Source organism: Mustela erminea, chromosome 12, assembly GCF_009829155.1.
Source record: "Mustela erminea isolate mMusErm1 chromosome 12, mMusErm1.Pri, whole genome shotgun sequence".
Classification (NCBI taxonomy): Eukaryota; Metazoa; Chordata; class Mammalia; order Carnivora; family Mustelidae; genus Mustela; species Mustela erminea.
The window spans coordinates 26710909-26729697 of NC_045625.1; the positions used below are offsets into that span (position 1 = coordinate 26710909).

Genomic DNA, 18789 nt, shown 5'->3' on the forward strand with positions numbered 1-18789 from the left:
TCTCCTTCCTCATTTCTGTGTCTTTATGTTGCCCAGCTACTCTCTTTTGAGCCCACTGATGTATTTCACTTCCGGTTGCCCTCCCTTCCTGACCCCCACCTATCATTTCTGAGACTAAACCAATTGAGGAAGTAGACCAGCCACCTCAGTACCATTGGTGGACTTGAAGGCCAGTCATTCTCCCAAACTTGGACTTTGATGGTCTAGTGACATGTTCTCCAAGTGACATCTGTCCTCTTCCTGTCCATTGTTGGCTTGAGCCACAGAACTGGCTTATTTCTGATCTCTAGTTCTGCTGCTCAAAGGCACTGTCTCCTGTTAGGACTGGACATTGGCCCTGAACTCAGCCTGAGACTGAGCCCTGACATCTGATGTAGCACTTGCCAACTGTTTTCCTGCGGACAGAAGCCTAGATCTATATACCAGTCTATTACTGCCCATGGATGATTTGTCTACAAATAACTCCCCACCTGTCTGTCTGCCTGATGGGGGTGGGGGCAGGGCGGAGGTGGAGGGGGGAGACAGGATGCTTGGATTCTTCTCCATTGTGCTCCACTCATTTGTTTGGGCCAGTTGTTTCAGTTATGCTTGAGCTTGCTGTGTCCTCTGGCCATTGTGCCTCACCCATCTGGCTGCCAGTCTGTTATTTGCCTTTGCAGCTGGGCCTATTCCTTCTGCTAAAGATCTGTGTATATACAGGGCCAGGATTTTGTTTTGTCCTCTCTGCCTGTTTGGCATGGCTGTGAGATGCCCATAGTGCCTTGTGCATACCCAAGCTAAAAATCCATTTGATTTCATCTTACTGTGCTGTTTAAGAGGTTTGGCATGGAAGAAAGATTGAAACTAATTGGGTAAACTAAAGATTAATGATTAGGATGATTTTTATTGATCTGGCCTGTTTCTATTATTATCAATTTTTTGCCCACATTCAGATTCCAAATATTGCCTCCTAGGAAACTAATATACTTGATCTAACTCAAGTCAGATATATCTTAGTCATAAGGGTCCAGTTTCTTTTTGGAAGGCGTCACTTCACTGGACTAGATTTCCTACACAGTCTGGGAAAATACACCTTGGTAATCACCGTTTGTGGGTCCTTTTAACATAATTGTTGCAGAAGATTTAGTCATAGCTTTCTTAAAATAGCAGTAAGTTGTGGTAACATCTTTTTATTTTTTTTAATTATTTATATATTTATTTGACAGCGAGAGAGATCACAAGTAGGCAGAAAGGCAGGTAGAGAGAGAGAAGAAAGCAGGCTCCCTGCTGAGCAGAGAGTCTGATGTGGGGCTTGATCCCAGGACCCTGAGATCATGATCTGAGCTGAAGGCAGAGTCTTTAACCCACTGAGCCACCCAGGTGCCCCATGTAGTAACATCTTTTTAAAGAGTGAGGCTCCATAGCTCAGGGGTTAGAGCACTGGTCTTGTAAAGAGTGATTTGGTTCAGATAAATTAATGTTCCATCTAGAAAAACAGGTGAAGGGTTGCAGAATGAAGAGAAGTATGGAAGAATCATGTTATGGTTTGACAATAGTTCATCGTCAGGACCTCATTCCTGAGGGAGAAAGAAAGCGATTGGGTTTGACAGATACCACCATAATTAAATATTATTGCTTTGTAAGGAGACTGAGTGACAGGATAGCTCAGAACTTCCTAAATCCACCTCAGTTCTATGAGATATGGTTTTCTAGTGGATATTTCAAATCTAACCTGTTCCAAACTGAACTTCCTGATTATCCTTCCTGTCCATCATTCCCCTCCCTCTTCCCATCTCTCTTTCAAACCTGCTTCACTCTAAGCCATCTTATTTAAGTGTGTGATGGCTTTCTCCTTTGAGTGGTTCAAGTCCCAAACCTTGAGCTCATTGTTGACTCTTCTCTTTCTTTCACATATCATATGTAAACCTATTGGAAATTTTGGGAGCCTCACTTTAATAATTTGAGAATCTGACCATTTCCTACCATCTCCATTGTTACTTCCCCAGTCTTAGCTATCATGGTCTTTTCCTTGGTGTACAGATAGGGCCTCTTAACAGGTCTCTGGTTCTACCATTGCCCCTCTTCTTCCTTCCTGCCAGTTCATTCTCAACGTAGTTTTTAGTTGCAGTCATGGCTCCTCAAGTCTGTTATAGTTCCCCAGTTTACCCAGAGTAAAAGCCGAAGTATTCATCATAGCCTGGAAGATCTTCAGGCCCTTAATTAGCTCTCTGATCCCATCTCCTATCACTTTCTCCTTTGTTAACTTTACTCTGGCCATGCAACCCTTGCTGTTTCTTGAACATGTCAGTCATGTTTCTGCCTTAAGGCCTTGGCACTGGCTGTTCTCTCTTTCTGGAATGTTCTTCCCCCAGAAATCTGATATTAGCTATATCAACTTCCTCTCATTCTTTGAATCTTTACGTAAATGTTATTTTCTCAATGAGGCCAATAGGACCATCTTTTTAAATACTGCCCCCGCCCTGCTATCTTTTCTCATCTTTCTTACCGATTCTGCTTCTTTCCTTGTAGTACGTATCACCTTTTCACATACTACAATAACTTACTTATTATTTCTGCTGTTTATTGGAAAACTTTTAGCACAGAGTCTTGCCCAGAATATATTGGCAACAAAGGTTAATTCTTGTTTTTGTTTGTTTGTTTGTTTGTTTGTTTTATCAGAGATGAGGACTTAAAACATTTTTCTAGTTTAGACTTGCTTTATAAAATGTAGAACTTTCTTAAGCACCATCTTTTTTTTTTTTTATTGTTGAAGTGAGAGTCACATAACAGGAAATAAAACATTTTAAAGTGAACAAATCAATGGCATTTAGTACATTCACAATGTTGTACAGCATTTATTTTTGGACATACCTTTATGTATTGTGTAACAACTTCCAAAATATATTTGAATCAGCAGTACCTTTAAACATGGTCTCCCAGCGATTTCTTTTGTGCCACAAATTTAAAGATAAAAAATAAAACCACTCTGACAACATAGATTGTCTGAACTCTTGACTATTTTACAGGAGGGAAATCTCAAACCAGGCAGCTTAGATAAAGAGTTAAAAAAAAAAAAAACCTCTGTTTATAGGCCTTAAAAAAACAAACAAACTTTTGTGAAGTTCAATGGTTTTGTTAATTGTTTCAAGATTTGGGGTGTTTTAAAGTGTGTTGTAAAAGCCCTCCCTGATGACAAGAGAAAACTCATTAACTAGTTCTTCCCTGTTGAGATTTTACTTAAAAATATAAAATGTAAAAGTTTATGGTAGGACATTCTCAAAACTGCAGATTTAAACTTATTACCAGTGGAAAGGAAAAAAAGTAGAGATAATATTGATGCATCCCTGCTTTGTTGAGCTAGGTCTGGCACCATACATCTCCCTCCCTTTATTCTCTCCTTGTCCCTTTAGGGTACTATAAGGTTAATTCAAGAAAATTCATGGAAGGATACATAAGAAATGATTAAATTTTTGCCACTGCAGAAGAACTCTGGGGGTAGTAGAAGGAAGAATTATAATTACGTAATATACCTTTGGGTACTGTTTGAATTTTTACATAAGGCATGTATTACAGTTTCAGTAAACAAACAAACAAATATAACAACAACAACAATAAACTAAACTTTTGTTTAATTCTCTGAGTACCACATAGTTCTGAGCATTTATTATTCAGAACTCTTTGAAGTGATAGAAGCCCATATAAATTGGCCTCCACAGATAAGGGAGGTGGTTTACTGGGTCACAGAGCAGGGATGGGGTAGTTTCTAGAACTACAGGAAGAACTGCAAGAATTAGGGTCTCGGGGTAGAATTAAAGCCTCCATGCCACCAGGAATTCTTTCTCCCGCTCTCATTATCATTTCTACTTGCATTTTCTTCTCTTTGCATATTGCTGCCAGATCTCTCCTGCTTTTCAATATGGACATGGTTGCTGGTACTCCTAGCTTAGGAACCCCAGAGGGGGGAAAATACCTTTCTTCCAGAGTTTCTATTTCAGTCTTGATGAAGCATTCTACTGGGTTTTGTTTGTGTCACATGCTTCACCTTAAACCACTGCAGTTGCCAGAGGAGTTGGTCAGACCTGGATAATTTGCCCAGTGCATGGCCAGGGTAGAAAAATCTCATAAGAGAAGGAACATGTGAAAGCATTTTGGAGGAAAAAAATAAATTACCAGTCCACTACAATCTACTTCTTGACTGCCCAGTCTAATACGTTCTTCCTGTAATTAGTATCCTAAGAATGTTCCAGGCCAACACAACATAGCCATCATACAGATCCCTAAAATACATTTACTCTCTCCTGATATAGCTCCAAGTCCAAATCCCTGGGAGATCTTCCTTCTTCTCAGGAGGGTTTGGATGAGACTTTTCTTGGTTCAGCTATGCATGTGTAATTGAGGAATAAAATATCCTCAGTGAAAAGCTCTAATTTAGGAAGGATTAAAAGGGGAACACAATCTGTGGTGGTAATCTTTCTATGATAAATATTACTTCTTACTGAGCAAGAACAGCAAAGATTCACCTATCTGGCAAAGGAATGAGTTTCTTAGACACACATTATGGCAGCTTCAGGTTCTCCCAAATAAAAGGAATCTTACCAACGTGAAGTCCTTATGCAGGGCTAGAGGTCAAGCTTTCTTAGTCCCTCTGGTACTTCTCAGATATCCCCATTCCAATATCTGGAGCTTCAGTCTTTTTAAATAAAAGCATTTATGTTGTCTGTTTTAAAACACTGTAAGTAGAAATGGTTTTGCAGTAATGTTACATATATCTATTCATTTAATGTTTAACTTGTATTAAAATGGAGATCCAGACTTTTCTGTCTTTACTGTTTTGAATTAGAAGGAATCACTCAGCTCATTTTTGAGTAGTGGACATGTTCCTCAAAATAGAATATATGTGTTTATCCATCTCACATATATCACATGTATTTATATCTATATATCTCCTAAATACATCTATAAATCTGTATCTGTCCCTTTCTAGGAAATAAAAATTTAGGCAATTGTATTTTGAAGACTGTTGTTTCAAACATGCTTTCATGCTATTGAGGAAGAGGTGGGTGCTACTGGTTTCTTATCCTTCTCACCCAGCTTTGATTTTTTTTCATTGACCATATAAGTTCTTTCCAATAATACTGAGTACAGTCATTAAGGACTTTAGCGAGGAGGTGGGGGAAAAGAGGGACTAAGGCTTCAGGTATGAAAAGATGAAAGGGATGTGATAAGAAAGTAAGAAGGGTCATTGACCCACAGTCAAAAAAATGGCTTAAGAAAAATCTGGACTAGTGAATTCAGAAAACTTGTGTGCTGGGCCTTGTCTTTGTGCCCTGGAGTCATCTTGGATCAGAAACTTTTCCAGCTGACTGTGCAGTATCTATAGGACTGAAAGCCTTGCATTACCTGTTCCCAGGACTTGTGAAGATCAAGCATTCAACCTTTATGAAACCTTGATCATTTCACGTCAGATATCTGCCAAAGCTTTCCTTCCAGCAGAAGCAGTGCCTAGTTTTCCAGCTTATACTGTAATTCTGTGTCTGCCACTGGCTACCCATTGTAGTGTCCCTACTAAAATTATTAGATTAAAGGGGATCCCTAGGCCCTCAGGGAAATGATGAGGAATTTCCACACTGAGGCCCCAACTCGTAATAACAATAAATGGATTTTTTCTCAGTCTGTTTCAAGTCAGACAACATGGAACTGAGTTTTTTCTTTCCTCTTTCTATTGATATTTTGCCTAGGGTTGCAAAGAGATTCAAGGTAAAAGTTTAACCAGCTGATTCTCCACTGTATATCTCAGTCTGTTAACTCATCATCTAGAGTGGAGAATGAAGATGGGAAGGTTGGAGAACATCCTAGTTGACTACAATAATCATTCTTTTCTTTTTCTTCAGATTTTAAGTAATTTCTATGCCCAGTGTGGGGCTCAAACTCATAACCCTGAGCTCAAGGGTCACATGCTTTACCAACTGCACCAGCCAGGCACCCCTAAAATACTCATTCTTAATTTCCTTGGTGTTTGTTTTTTGCAACTCTCTTTTCTGGGTCCAAATAATTCTCAGAGAAGAGGAACACTCAAATTAGCTCAAGTAAAATGGTATGTTTATTATATGATTCTAACACTTTTTGTCCTGGACATTGAGGCCCAGGTGTAATAGGTATTTGTGGAGAAGAAATGACCTTAGAGGGTAAGCAAAAGGGAAATAAAGACTAAGGAAATAAGGCTGCTGTTTTCCTGGGATCATTTGGTCTTCTCTGCTTCTGTCTGTTGTGGTTTTCCTTGTAGAGGATGGACTTCTTATTCATGGTGTCTTTGATCCTGTAGTTTCAGCTTGGTTTAGTGTCTCACAGTGGGAAGAAGTAGTTACCCAGAAGGAAACTGGAGTGCTACTAGAAAGGGAGAGTGAATTCTGGGCAGACAAAAATGAAAAATTTACACGATAATGACCTATCTGTTCAAGTGAATTCAAGTTGGCTAAATGGTTTGTCATATCTGAAGTAAAAGTCACCAGGCCACCAAAACCCTAGCACCTACCCCCATCCTCAGAACTGGAAGATACCCAATAAATGATTGCTTAGTGGGTAAATGAATGAGTGACTGGAGCTGAAGGCAGGATCCATGTCTGATTAATTTGATTGATCTTTGTAACATTCATAAAGCACCTGATATACTTCTTTTTGTACGTGGTAGGTGTTCCAAAAGTATTAATAGAATAATCTCACTTCCCTTGTTCTGAGTCTTTACTTTTTAAAGTGGCAGAATCATTGTATGGTCTCCAAACCAAAGTAGAGTATATAAGACAGTTCACTGTGTATGAAAAAAAAAATTATTACCTCTCTCTGTGTTTATCTAAATAATGAGAAAAATTAACTATTACTAACATATAATAAACAGCTTGACATTGGTGCCTTCACACAGTCAAATATGAAGTGTAGTTCATAGAGTGCTCTGAGGGAAGAATGAGGTTTCCATAACATGGAAGGTTTGACCAATTATTTTCTTGTGGGTATTGGCTTTCAGCGTACTGTGATTATATTGCAGTTCATATGGGTTAAGGTGGATTCAGAAAGTAGTATGTTATATAGTTTAAATTAAAATAACAAAATGAATAAATTTCTTGAAAAGATATCTCTAAAGAAATTATGAATTTAAGGTAATACCTAGTAAGGAAACAATGAACAAAATGGCTGAGCAAACAGATCTGCTCCTGTTATGAGTTCTTTGTGACCCTTGTTGGGATAAAGAAACAAGGATGATATAGTCAGATCTGATAAGTAGTAATCCAAAAAATTAGACATTTTCATGGAGCCTCTTGGAACTATGGATTTAAATAATACCATTAACAGTGGACAATGTAGACAACAGTAGACAATTTGACCCAAAGGGTACTTGAGTTTGAGTTTTATCTGTGCAGCTGTCATGATTATTGTGACATTTGGAAATGAAGCTTTCAGAACATTAAAGGCAGAGCTCTACAGCTTTTTTTACAGTGATGTTTTAGTCAGGCACTGCTCAAGTTCACTTACCATAATTTCACTAACTTTATGGGTTTTGCTTGAGGACAGAAGTTAAAAAGCTGCATACTATTAGGGAAACGATCTTCTGCCATAGGAAAAATTGGCCGAAATAATAAGCAAAAATGTGTTCCTTTGTCAGCAGATATCCTTGGGAGATGCCTGGAAAACAATGATGAAGATCTGAAAAAGCAAGCATTAGGATAGATATGACATTGTGGGAAGTTTCTGATATGGTTGGATGAAAGTACAGATGTTTCTAACTTGTCTCAGTTTATGACATTTGCTACATTCTGTTTCAATAATGAAATACATGAAAAACTATTCTCTCTGTCTTTCCACTGATGCAGAGATATCCTGGGAAAAATATATTAATTATAAATATATTAATGACTTCTTTAATGAAAGAAGTGGTAAGGCTAGAGGGACAGAACCACAAGAGAAATATAATCACTGCATCATTCATAGAAAGCTATTGCAGGAAGGAATTCAAAGCTATAGTGCTTAAAATTCCAGGAATTTATGTGCTGAATCTTGTGAAACAGAAAACTTGTACTAGCAAAAATTTTATGATGATCCAGGGTTGGCAGTTTTTTTCTGTAAAGAGGAAAATTGTAAATGTTTTAGGCTTTGCAGGCCATATGGTCTCTGTCACAACATTTCAGATCTACTCCTGTATGGTGAAAGCAGTCATAGACAATATTTATATGAATGAGTGTGACTGTGTTACAGTAAAAATCTATAAAAACAGTGGTGGGCTGGATCTGATCTGAGGCTGTAGTTTGCTGACCCCTGCTTTATAATGAGCAAGGACTAGCCATGAACCTAAGAAGTTCACCATGTATCTTATATCAAAGCCCTTAAGAAGGGTGCTAAAGTTAAAGACCAATCTCCAATTTATTTATTTATTTATCTATTTATTTATAAATATGGAATGCTTCACGAATTTGCGTGTCATCCTTGCGCAGGGGCCATGCTAATCTTCTCTGTATCGTTCCAATTTTAGTATATGTGTTACTGAAGTGAGCACAGATCTCCAATTTATTGACCTTTTATATGATGACAGGTGGTGGCCAGTAGTGTGCAATATACCAGATAAATTAAAAGAAAAATAAGGACAAATTAAATAGCTTGTTTCTTCAAGGTGAAAGTGACATTTAATAATGGGAAAAAAACCCCACTTTTTAAAAGAAACTCAGAGGACATTTTTGAAAATGGTTTTTGGGGAATGTTTTTTGTATTATTATATTGTTTAGTTGTAGGAATTATATACATTTGTCACCCACATATTTAATAAAATTGGAAACAGAATTTTTCCATATGTTTAATAGTCTCCCGAAGAGTTTTAGTGGGTTTTGGATCTATTTGTTAAAAAATGTAAATATGCAATCCTTCCAATATGTTTGCTGGAGTAGTTTTTTTGGCATCAGGCATAATAGAAATTTATTAGCCAAACTTCAACAAAAACTTCTGTATAAATGGTGGTTAGGATTGAAAAATGAGTATTGTGATTTAGTAAGTGAAGTCAATGAGAGACTGATATTTGGTTCCATTAGGAATTTCTATGTGAAGTTCTTTCTAGCTATGAGAACCATAACAATTAAATGCTGCTATAAACCAAACTTAAACAGAAGCCTTCAAACAGCTATGACACCACATATTAAACCAAGGTTCTAAAAATAATTAGCCATATTCAAATACATTGTTTACAGTTTTTCTTTGTTCTACAAAGTAGTGAAATACAGATTATTTAAAGTTATTTTTGAGGATAGCAAGATGGCAGAGGAGTAGGAGACCTAAATTTTGTCTGGTACCAGGAATTCAGCTAGATAGTTAAAAAACCATTCTGAACACCTATGAATTCACAAGATATCAAAAAAGAGAATAGTGGCAACACTATGAATAGAAAAACGACCATTTTCTGGAAGGTAGGTTGTGCAGAGAAGTGAATCTGAGGCGATTTATGGGAAGATAGACTATGGTGGGGAGGGAGCGTTCATCAGCTGGCTATCAGCAAGTGAGAGCAGCAGAGCACAAAATCACAACTTTTAGAAGTCTGCTCCCCTGAGGGACATTGCTGCAGTGGCTTGGTAGGGGTTGAACCCTGTGGTTCAGGACCCTCTGGGTCACAGGAAGACTGAGGGTGCCTGATGCCAGGCACTGAGGGTGCCTGATGCCAATGCTCCCAGGTACCAGAGCTGGGAAACTGACTGCAAAGAGTGAGCCAAGGAGTGCACTCTCAGCTCGAGGTTGCTATATACTGTGATCCAAGGCACAGTCAGGCCACTACTCTTCAAGCAGGGACCCAACAAGTGACAGATCTGGGGAGACTCCTCTTCCTCCATCGGGAGGATCAGCATGGGAGCATACTGCAGGAATCTGCTGGGTTTTGAAACTCCAAATAGTCATGTGCCAGAGATGGAAATGATCAGTCACAGGCCAGTTGAGCATGGAATGTAGCCGAAGACCAGGGAGACAGGAATGATTGGCTGCTTTTCTCTGAGGGTGCACTGAGGAGCGGGGCTCCAAATTCTCTGTTCTTCTAGTGCCATTTTCATTCTTATCCTCAGAAATCCTTAAGGTAATAAAAGTTACAGAGAACAAACCCAAGCAGATTACTTAGCCTGGCCCCTGGCAAGGACAGTGCAATTCCACCTTGAGCAGACATTTGAAAATCACTGCAAGAGGCCCCTCCCCCAGAAGATCAGCAAGAACATCCAGCCAAGACCAAGTTTACCGATTAAGAAGAACTGCAAAACTCCAGCACTAGGGCAGGACAGCACATAGAATTCATGGCTTATTTTCCCATGATTCTTTACTCCTTCAAAGTTAATTTTTAAAATTTTCTTGATTTTTTCTTTTTCTATTTTTTCTTTATTTTTTCTTCTTTCCTTTCCCAACCAACTTCTTATCATTTCCTTTTTAAAAATCTTTTTAAATTTTCACTTTTACAGTCATATTCCTTCCTGTCATTGTATTTACCCTTATTTTTGTATATGTATGTGTATATATATATATATATATATATACACACATACATATATTTTTCTTTCTTTAAAAATTTGGGAGACAGTTTCTTCTAACAGACTGAAATACACCCAAAATTTAGTGTGTTGCCCTGTTCTATTCACAAGCCTGATCATATGCTTTTTTTTTTTTTTCCCCCTTTTCCTCCTGGTTTCAGGTCTCTACTGATTTGTTTAGTGTGTGTTTTCCTGGGGTCATTGTTACCCTTTTAGCATTTTGTTCTTTCATTCATCTATTCATTGGACAAAAAGAAAAAACAGAAAAACTTACCTCCAAAAATAAAAAATAAAAAAGAATAAGAGGCAGTACTAACTGCCAAGGACCTAATCAACATAGACATTAGTAAGATGTCAGAACTAGAGTTGAGGATGACAATTAAAAAGATACTAGCAGGGCTTGAAGAGCATAGGAGATACAAGAGAATCTCTTTCTGGAGAAATAAAATCTAACCAAGTAGAAACTAAAAAGGCTATTAATGAGGTGCAATAAAAAATGGAGGCTCTGGGATGCCTGGGTGGCTCAGTGGCTAAGCAGCTGCCTTCAGGTCAGGTCATGATCGCAGGGTCCTGGGATCGAGTCCCGCATCAGGCTCCTTGCTCTGTGGGGAGCCTGCTTCTCCCTCTGCCTCTACCTGCCACTCTGCCTGTCTGTACTATATCTCTCTGACAAATAAATAAATGAAATCTTAAAAAAAAAAAAACAAATGGAGGCTCTAACTACTAGGATAAATGAAGCAGAAGAGAGAATTAGTGATACAGAAGACTACATGATGGGGAATAATGAAGCTGAAAAAAAGAGAGATAAACAATTACTGGATCATGAGGAGAGAATTCATGAGATAAGGGATATCATAAAGTGAAACAATATTAGAATAATTGGGATCACAGAAGAAAAAGGGGGGGGGCAGAAGAGATATTGGAGCAAATTATAGAGGAGGACTTCCCTAATCTGGGGAAGGAAATGGGCATGAGAACCCCACCAAATCAATAAAAATAAGTCAGCACCCTGATATCTAACAGTAAAACTTAGATAATCTTAAAAATCTTTAAAATCTCAGAGGCAAAGAGAAAATCCTGGAAGCAACTTGGAAGAAGAGGTAATCTACAATGGTAGAAAAATGAGATTGGCAGCAGACCTATCCACAGAGACCTGGCAGGCCAGAAGGGACTGGCATGATATATTCAGGGCACTAAACAAGAAAAACATGCAGCAAAGAATGCCAAAGAGTGCTGTCACTGAAAATAGAAGGAGACATAAAAGTTTCCAGGGCAAACAAAAACTAAAAGAAACTGCAATCATCAAACCAGCCCTGTGGGAAATACTGAAAGGGGTCCTCTAAGCAAAGAGAGAGCCTAAAGGGTACATAAACCAGAAAGGAACAGAAGAAAATACACCATAACTGTCACCTTACAGGTAATACAATCACACTAAATTCATATCTTTCTACAGTTACCCTGAATGTAAATGGGCTAAATGCCCCAGTCAGAAGACACAGCGTATCAGGTCGGATTAGGAAAAAAAAAAAAAGACCCATCGATAATACTGTCTGCAAGAAACTCATTTTAGACCCAAAGGCACCTCCAGATTGGAAGTGAGGGGGTGGGAAAACATTAGTCATGCCAGTGGACATCAAAAGAAAGCTACGGTGGCAATCCTTGTATCAGACAAATTAGATTTTAAACCAAAAACAGCAATAAGAGATGAGGAAGGACAGTGTATCATACTTAAAGGGTCTGTCCAACAAGAAGACCTAACTATTGTAAATATTTATGCCCCTAACATGGGAGCAGCCAATTATATGAGCCAATTAATAACAAAATCAAAGAAACCCATGGATAACAATACAATAGTAGTCGGGGACTTTAACACCCCCCTCACTGAAATGGACAGATCCTCTAAGCAAAAGATCGACAAGGAAATAAAGGGTTTTGAATGACACACTGGACCAGATGGTCTTCACAGATATATTCAGAACATTCCATCCCAAAGCAACAGAATACACATTCTTCTCTAGTGCACATGGGACATTCTCCAGAATAGATCGCATACTGGGTCACAAATCAGATCTCAACCGGTACCAAAAGATTGGGCTCATTCCCTGCATATTTTCAGACCACAATGCTTTGAAACTGGAACTCAATCACAAAAGGAAAGTTGGAAAGAACTCAAATACATGGAGGCTAAAGAGCATCCTACTAAAGAATGAATGGGCCAACCAGGAAATTAAAGAAGGGTTTTAAAAAGTCATGGAAATAAAAGAAAATGAAAACACAACTGTTCAAAATCTTTGGGATGCAGCAAAGGCGGTCCCAAGAGGGAAGTAACATGGCGATACAAGCCCTTCTCAAGAAACAAGAAAGGTCTCAAATACACAACATTACCTTATACCTAAAGGAGCTGGAGAAAGAACAGCAAAGAAAGCCTGACCCCAGCAGGAGAAGAGAAATCATCAAGATCAGAGCAGAAATCAAGGAATCGAAGAAAAGTAGGACAGATCAACGAAACTAGGAGCTGGTTCTTTGAAAGAATTAATAAGATTGCTAAACCCCTGGCCAGACTTATCAAAAAGAAAAGAGAAAGGACCCAAATAAATAAAATCATGAATGAAAGACGAGAGATCACAACCAACACCAAAGAAATACAAACAATTATAAGAACATATCATGAGCAACTATATGCCAACAAGTTAGGCAATCTGGAAGAAACAGATGCATTCCTAGAGATGTGTAAACTACCCAAAGTGAAACAGGAAGAAACAGAAAACCCGAACAGACCCATAATTAGCAAGGAGATTGAAACAGTAATCAAAAATCTCCCAAAAGACGGGAACCCAGGGCCAGATGCTTTCCACTTAAAAGGAGAATTAATACCTGTTCTTCTGAAGCTGTTCCAAAAAATAGAAAGTGTTCAGCTTTATGTACCTCTATGCAGTGATGGGATTTGAACACACTGAAAAGTGAAAAAAGTAATCAATGACCCTAAGATGCTTATAATATAGATGAGGAAAAATCATGTCTGCAAATGAAAAACAAAATGTAATTATTTTCTCAGAGGTATAGAGTAAGATGATTCAGAAGGTTCAAAGGACAAGTGAATCATGTCCTCTTGGCTTTCTGTTGGAAAGGGATATGAGCTAGGTTATAAAGGATATGGAAAGATAAGGACATGGATAGGTATTCAGGGGGAGTTTGAGTAGAGACTTAGTAGGTGAGCCTCTGTTTCACCCTTAATTCCTGACAGCTGGTTCATTCATCACTATATTTGAAGACTTAAGACTGTCCAGCCTAGTCTGGACAAAGGCAGTTAGCTTGGCTTTTTCCCTTTCAGATTAGAAAGCTTCCACCATGTTCCCTGGGATCCTGATATTCCTAAGGCTGTGGCCCTGTAGTTTTGGTTTCTATTGTCCTGGTTATCTGATCATGCCCATTAGGCTTCCTGCTTCTCAGTCTAATATCTCTGCCCTTGCTTTTCCATGAACGCACCCATGGATGCCATTTCTTGCCCTCACCATTGGCCACCAGCTGTTGTTCACACAGTTGGTCCTATTCAGTTAATTACTCAGGCAGCTCTGAGTTCCAGCCCACCTTCCAGTCCTGTCCTCTTCTCAAAACTCTTTAAGCACCTTATTTCATTTGCCTGAGAGTTACACAATTTCTTTAGCCTCTCTGCCCCTGGTTCCTCATCTGTACCTCCAGGGTTGTTGTGAAGTACCATCAAAGTCAAGCTTATTAATGTACTTTATAAATGGTGACATGTTAGGCAAATATGACTACAGATAGGGACATGGGGCACTAAATATATGTGAGAAACTTCTTTGAGCAAACAACAACAGAACTGAAGTGAGGCTGCCCCTCTCACTTCCATCACCATCCTCTCTAAGAGCAAAGTTAACAGCATGGGCTCTGGAGCCAGACTGCCTGGGTTCTACGCCAGCCCTATTCCTTATGAGCCTCGGGCAAGTTATTAAATTTTTCTGTGGAAACTATTTCTTATTCACTTTTATATCTCCAAGATGCATAACTGGCATTCAATGTCAAAGAACCAGAAGGAAGCAAAAGATCAAGTATCAGTTGCTATCCTAAGTAGCCCTGTCATAAAAGTGTGTCACCTAACCTCTCCAAGTGAATAGTTCTTGATATATACCTCAAGACCTTGGACCAAGTAAGATCTTAATAAATTCTCCTATATAATACTTTAAAGTTCATCTAATAGGGGTGCCTCCGTGGCTCAGTATGTTAAGCATCTACCTTTGGCTCAGGTCATGATCCAGGAGTCCTGGATGGAGCCCTGCTTCTCCCTATGCCCCTTCCTCCCCCACCCATCACCCCACCCCCACTCATGCTCTCTCTCAAATCCATAAATAAAAATCTTTCAAAAAATAAAATTCGGGGCGCCTGGGTGGCTCAGTGGGTTAAGCCGCTGCCTTCGGCTCAGGTCATGATCTCAGGGTCCTGGGATCGAGTCCTGCATCAGGCTCTCTGCTCAGCAGGGAGCCTGCTTCCTCCTCTCTCTCTCTCTCTGCCTGCCTCTCTGCCTACTTGTGTTCTCTCTCTGTCAAATAAATAAATAAAATCTTTAAAAAAAATAAAATTCATCTAATAAATCATTCTTGAAGGTTTGTTTTATACTTTACAGTAGAGGCTACTATTTTGGTTAACAATAAGAACTTCACTGAGTGAAAGCATATTTGAAGAACAAAACTCTTGCTAGGCCTCTTTACTAGCTTTGTGATCTTGGCAAGACATTTAAGCTCCCTGAGACTCAATTTCCTCCTCAATAGCCACAGGATAGAATTGTTGTGAGGATTAACTATTTAAAGCACCTGACAGTGAAGCACAATGGTAGCCAGAAATGCCAAATAATTACAATTTAGCTTTAAAAGTTAAATTTTAGGTGGCACCTGGGTGGCTTAGTGGGTTAAAGCCTCTGCCTTCATCCCAGGATCTCTGCTCAGCAGGGAGCCTACTTCTCCCTCTCTCTGCATGCCTCTCTGCCTACTTGTGATCTCTGTCTTTCAAATAAATAAATAAAATCTTTTTTAAAGTTAATTTTTAAAAATTGATTTTAAAAGCTTGAAATCAGTTTCCAAACCCAATATGTTGAAATACCAGTCATTCACATTTACATTACCAGCCACCGAGAATTTACCACCCAACTGGAATCCATTTCTATCTTTTTTTTTTTTTTTTTTTAAAGATTTTATTTATTTATTTGACAGAGAGAAATCACAAGTAGATGGAGAGGCAGGCAGAGAGAGAGAGAAGCAGGCTCCCTGCTGAGCAGAGAGCCCGATGCGGGCCTCGATCCCAGGACCCTGAGATCATGACCTGAGCCGAAGGCAGCGGCTTAACCCACTGAGCCACCCAGGCGCCCCCATTTCTATCTTTGTGTTGGTTTTTCTTCTCCACCTAATGAACTCCTACTCATCCTTTAATTTCCAGATCAAAAATAACTTTTGTCAGTGTCTTCTCACCTCCTCTGGGCAAAAAGAAGCTTCTCAGTGCTATATGTCTCTATGACAACATTCATCATGTGCCATTTCAAACACCACGCATGAGTATGTCTCCTCTACTAGACCAAAAATGCCTTTTCAAAGACAAGGATGAACACAGGGCCTGGCACCCCATTGGTGCTCAATATATTTTTTATTGTTTGAATAAATGAATGAAGACAAAAAAAATAATTCTTCTGCTTTTAGCTCCTATTTAGTAAGATCACTTGTTATTCATAACAAGAAGAAAGGACAAGTTAGAAACCATGTGTAATTCTACAGGCTCAGGTGCAAGCTAAAAAAAACTAATCAGAGTTTTTCATAAATTCAATCTCAGATAGAAATAGAGTTTAGTGATGGTTACTCACTGCCTCATGACCAGAAAAAAAAAATCCTTAAATAGAAGAGTTCTAGTTCTACATGCTGTTTTATTGAAAACAGAAAAGCTTCCAAACTCTTGGTAGTCACGTGGCTCATCTTTTTAAATCAAGGCAAGCAAGAATAAGAACCAACCCAGGGTTGGTAGAATGTAAGTGGAAGTGCCACTCCAAGCAGGCTTAAAGTTTCAAACAAGATTGATGGAAAACCATGATTTGGCCTATTTCTTCAGAAAATTATAACTCTGTTCCTCAATTATAGATGTTTGAAAACTTGAGCTGAATCACACACATTTATATTCTGGGATCTTTTTCCCAAAATGTGAGGAGTTCAAAAGTTCAAATACAGCAGGTTTATAGCCATCACTAATTACCATGGGGATCCTGGGTAAATTGCTTTATCTTTCTGGGTATTAATTTTGTTCATTATAAAATGAGAGCATTGGAATGGATGACTTTAAAAGTCCTTTATGACTCTCAACAAAGTCACACACACAAAAAGAAAAGCACAGGGTATCATTTGGAATAGGCAGAACTGGCAGCTGCCAATATGATATATTTTGAAAGTCTCTCCATCCAAAAATATCTCTGTCCCAGTAGGACCAAACCCCACAAGTTAAGTGGCAGGGAAGCAATGAAAGACACAGAGGCTTTGGAATCAGCCAGACCTGGGCTCCAATCCTAAATCTGACTCCAGCTTTCAGTCAGTGAGCAAGTTACTTAATCTCTTCAAGCCTCCGTTTTCTCATCTGTAAGATGGTAATATTTAGTCCCTGCTCAATTATTCAGAGTAGATCAACAGTGGTCAGAGTGTAGCAGTGCTCTGAGAGTGGTAGGCCTCCTCAGCCTAAAGGGTAAGTAACTGGGTGGCAAATGAATGAGTTCAGATTACTAGCCTCTACCCCAACAAGAAGTAGGATGTGAGGGGACCACCTGCCTTTGGAGGTTTCCTTGAAAAATGGACTTGGCGTCGCCCCTCCCAAAGCCCAGCCCACTGGGAAAATAAACCCCACCCAGGCTTAGCCAACATTATAATCTCCAGATAACATCTCTAGATAACAGAGGGTTAACTATAATTTAGTTTTAACTGTGGTTGTGGATTTTTCTTAACCTATTATTCCATCCCCTTCTGCCAATACCCCCATTGACTTAATTACAACAATAATGTTAAGAGGTGATTTTATGGATTGTTTTTCTTTTGTTCAATGTATGCCACAGAAGTCCCTTTTAATGAAATCCCTTTAGTGATTTTTAGAGTGTCAGAGACAAGAGCTCAACCAACAATTTCAAATTTTAAGAATCTGAGGGCCAAGGCACTCATGTAAGCAGAAGACCCAGCCTACCCCAAAGCATCTTCGGAAATTTTCTAGGTGGACATAAAAGGAGATGCAGGCATGTCATCCCTCCCACATGTGGTTTTGAACGGAATGAGATGTCTGCTGCAACCTAATGATGCCTACCCCTAGGAGCAATTTATTAAATGGTACTTGCTGTTGGTAATCACAGCTGATCTGTTTGGCTCCAAAGTTTATGAATGTTTGGCAATGCCACAATGCCTCCCTACCAGCACAATAGTTTTTGGACTTTTGTATCATATATCACTATGAATTTCTTTTTAAAAAGTTTTAATATATATACTGCAATGCCTGTGTATTTTTTGTTTATATGTTAAAACTTACATAAGATAAAAATGAACAAATCCAGAAAACTTACAAAACTGGGACAAATACTAGAATTTGTATGGAACCATAAAAGACTTTGAATAACCAAAGTACTTCTGAGAAAGAAAAACAAAGCTAGTGGTATCATAGTTCCAGATTTCAAGATATAATACCAAGCTACAGTAATCAAAATGGAATGGTACTGGCATAAAAATAGACACATAGATCAATGGAACAGAATACAAAACCCAGAAATAAGCTCATACTTATATAGTCAACAACTAATCTATGACAAAGGAGTCAAGAATACACAATTGGGAAAAGACAGTCTCTTCAATAAACAGTGCTGGGAAAACTGGACAGCTACATAAAAAAGAATGAAGATTCATATTCTAACATCATACATAAAAATAAACACAAAATGAATGAAAGACCTAAATGTGAGAGCTGAAACCATAAAACTAACAGAAAAGAACACAGGCAGTAGTTTCTCTGGCATCAGCTATAGCAACATTTTTCTAGACATGTCTCCTAAGACAAGGGAAACAAAAGCAAAAATAAACTATTCGGACTACACCAAAATAAAAAGATTTTGCACAAAGAAGGAAAGCATTAACAAAACCAAAAGGCAACCTACGAATGGGAGAGGTATTTGTTGGGCTCCCCGCCGAGGGGAGGAGGCGCCCGGGCCAGCCGGAGGCCTCTCCTTGGGGCTGAGCGGGATGGCGAGTGTCGCGAACCC

At 38.8% G+C, this 18789-nt stretch overlaps 1 long non-coding RNA gene and 1 other non-coding gene across 2 annotated transcripts in view; both read right to left on the bottom strand.

The window, feature by feature from the left end:
- Window positions 1-6071: 6071 nt before the first annotated feature.
- The window catches only part of LOC116571100, a 36028-nt gene continuing 23310 nt past the window's right edge, over window positions 6072-18789 (bottom strand). The window contains exons 2-3 of the long non-coding RNA XR_004277708.1: window positions 7504-7674; window positions 6072-6386 (exon numbers count right to left, since the gene is read on the bottom strand). This is a non-coding gene — a long non-coding RNA (uncharacterized LOC116571100). The remainder of the gene's footprint in view (window positions 6387-7503; window positions 7675-18789) is intronic.
- Window positions 8415-8521, bottom strand: LOC116571198. The gene has a single exon (XR_004277767.1). It is a non-coding gene; the product is annotated as a U6 spliceosomal RNA (small nuclear RNA).